The sequence below is a fragment of the Rhinopithecus bieti genome, unplaced genomic scaffold (genome assembly GCF_001698545.2).
Source record: "Rhinopithecus bieti isolate Rb0 unplaced genomic scaffold, ASM169854v2 scaffold_72161, whole genome shotgun sequence".
Lineage (NCBI taxonomy): Eukaryota > Metazoa > Chordata > Mammalia > Primates > Cercopithecidae > Rhinopithecus > Rhinopithecus bieti.
In genome coordinates, this window is record NW_016828382.1 from 2,327,136 (window position 1) to 2,330,339 (window position 3,204).

General features: G+C 36.8%; 1 protein-coding gene across 1 annotated transcript in view; it reads right to left on the reverse strand.

Moving 5' to 3' along the window:
• Positions 1–3,204, reverse strand: part of ITPR2 (inositol 1,4,5-trisphosphate receptor type 2) — a 516,873-nt gene that overhangs the window by 301,281 nt on the left and 212,388 nt on the right.

The window sequence follows — 3,204 nt, forward strand, 5'->3', positions numbered from 1 at the left end:
ANGNAGGAAGGAAGGAAGGAAGGAAGGAAGGAAGGAAGGAAGGAAGGAAGGAAAAATTACAGGCTAATGTCACTGGCAACACAGATGTAAAATTCTACACAAAGTATTAGCAAACAGAATCTAGCAATGTAAAAACAAATCACCAAGATATTTTAAACCTAGAATGTAAAGTTACTATGGTAGAAGCTCTATTTAAGATTTATGTCATTTAGGTGAACGGATTAAATAAAAAATAATATCTTAATAGATACATAAATTACATTTAATTAAAGTCAATATCCATTTGTAGTTTTTAAAAAGTAAACTAGGAAGAGAATGTGCTCCTCCATAAAGGATATCTATAAAAGAATGTACAGTAAACAGTATGCTCAATAGTGAAATATTAGAACCATTCCCTTTAAAATCAGAAATAAGACAGGGATGCCAATACCACTTCTATTTTACCTTGTACTAGAAAATCCTATGAACACAATAAAACAAGAAAAAAATAAATAAAAGATCATGTTCAAGTTTGAACTTATAGCATTACCTGACTTGAAGTGAATGAATATTTTTAACCTTATTAATAGGTACACATGAATTGGTAGGAATTAACTATTTGCCTGTATAGAATTTAACTTTATCTAAACAGCAAGAGGAAGTAAAATGGCAAATAAACATAAAAAAATCTCAACCTCATAACTAATTCAGCAAAATGAAAATCACAACGGAGATAATATATCAAGTGTACTCAATGATCAAAAGTGGGAAAGTAAGAAAAACACCCTGATAAGGATGGGGAGTAGGAGAACGCTCGTACACTAGTGGAGGGAAAACAACTGGCATTGTCTGGTAGAGGGGAACATACTGCATATATTACTCCTATGTAGATATCCTGAAAAATCTCCCGAACATGTGCACCAGGTGACATACAACAGCTTTCACAGTAGCACTGCTTTTAGTAGCAAATTTTCTTTTAAAACACCCAAACCAGAAAGAGCCCAAATGTCCATCCACAGCTAACTGGATAAACATGTGCATAAATGTAATAATATATATTAGAGAAAATGAATGAGTTGCAGTTATACATCAACAGGGATAAACAATGAAAATATGTACAAAATAGGCTAAATAAATATTCCTCATATATTTCTTATGTTTTAGAAATACAGACACATGATAAAACTACTAAGCAAGGAAATGGTTAAAATAAATTCATGACAGTGGTTTCCTCTGTTATATAGGGAGGGACCACATCAACTTCTTCCTGGCAATACTCGATTCTTTAAGCTGTACCTTAATATCAACAGAATATGCTACCTCAGGTGGTACTGAATTTCCAGCCACAGAAATTTGCTTTGTTTGAAGAAATAATGTCACTCAGGTGAGATATTTAGAGATAAAGAACACATATATCACATAAGGAATTGAAGGTGATTATCTCTACAAGGATCTTGTAACTCTAAAATTTCGTAATTCCATAACCACCATAATAAACAACACAGTGTGATACACAAAAAAACAAATAATAATTACAACAAACACTGACTGAATGCTAATGTTGAAAAACACTGTTGGTTGCTAACCAACATTCTTTCTTATTCTTCTCTGCTAGAAGAATCCAATTTTGTTTAGCCATCTATCCTTCTCCCATGTAACTCAAGGTGGTGTATCCTAGCTTGAGGGACATCTTTTACTTAACCTAAACTAATCCTGTACTCCACTAGTATAGAGTTTTAACATCTGGCCCTGTTCTGGCCAAAGAGACATGAAATAAGGTGAGGGATGTCTAAGAAAGGTTTCCTTGCCCCTAAACAGGAGACCCAGAAATAGGCATTCTTTCTTGATGTTGTCGTGCACAGATGTGATATCTAGAATGCTACTGCCATGATGCCGTCAGGAGAAAGACTGGCTTCAAAACTAAGCCAATTGATCCATGATGACAACACTGAGGCAAGGAATTAAAGCTGGAGTCTTACTTCTTGACTTGTTGGTAAGTAATATGTCATCTTATCGTATATATTTTCATGTTGTTCATATTCTCCCACTGAAGCCATATTAACTGACACACTTACCACGTGCATAGGGTTTCCTCGTTTAATCTTTACAACAATTCCGGGAGCAAACTACCATGATGATATCCATTTGAAAGTCAATAAAAATAAAACTTAGAGAATGAAAATAAGTTGCTCAAAGTCACACATATACCAAGAGGCAAATTCTGGGGTGTCTGATTTCAAAACCCATGCTAATAACCTACGCATTGTCCTTTCTATGATGCATATTATTACCTGGCATTCAGCAAGCATTCCCACCCCTGAGGGTCCCTCTGTATCACAGAGCTGGTTTCTCAAATTCCCCTGTAGCTGAAGTTCTAAATTCAATTCAGCTTCTGCCAATGAGATAAACTCATGTGGAACTTAAAAGCCAAAAGGGAAATAAAGGGCATCTACTCGTGGCTGTGAGGGCTGCAAAGGAAATCCCAGTAGACATGAGTGTGCAATGAAGCCCACGTTCCAGTATCTTGTCACAAACTTCCAAAGCATTTCAGAAGCATTTTGATTATTCTAGTTATCTCTCGCTCTGTTTTCACTTTTCACTTCACAATATTTTGGGTACTCCAACAAACACAAAAGCTAAGGCAGGTAAACCCATCAAAAGGGTTTATATGCCTGCAGATTAAAAAACAACTATATAAAACACCGGGCCAGGCGCGGTGGCTCAAGCCTGTAATCCCAGCACTTTGGGAGGCCGAGACGGGCGGATCACGAGGTCAGGAGATCGAGACCATCCTGGCTAACACGGTGAAACCCCGTCTCTACTAAAATACAAAACTAGCCGGGCGACGTGGCGGGCGCCTGTAGTCCCAGCTACTCGGGAGGCTGAGGCAGGAGAATGGCGTAAACCCGGGAGGCGGAGCTTGCAGTGAGCTGAGATCCGGGCACTGCACTCCAGTCCGGGCGAAAGAGCGAGACTCCGCCTCAAAAAAATAAATAAATAAATAAATAAATAAATAAATAAATAAAAAATTAAAAAAAACCCACCAGACAGGCATTTACAAAACTTTTTGTATTAACAATTATGATATTGGTACTAGTCTGCTTTATCTAAGCATGACTACTAAAGCAGTATTTAACATTTTTTAAGCGATCTTATGTACTTAGTGAAATGTGAAAACAGCAACTAATTAACACACTAAAAAAGCCAATACAACAGAAGATGACA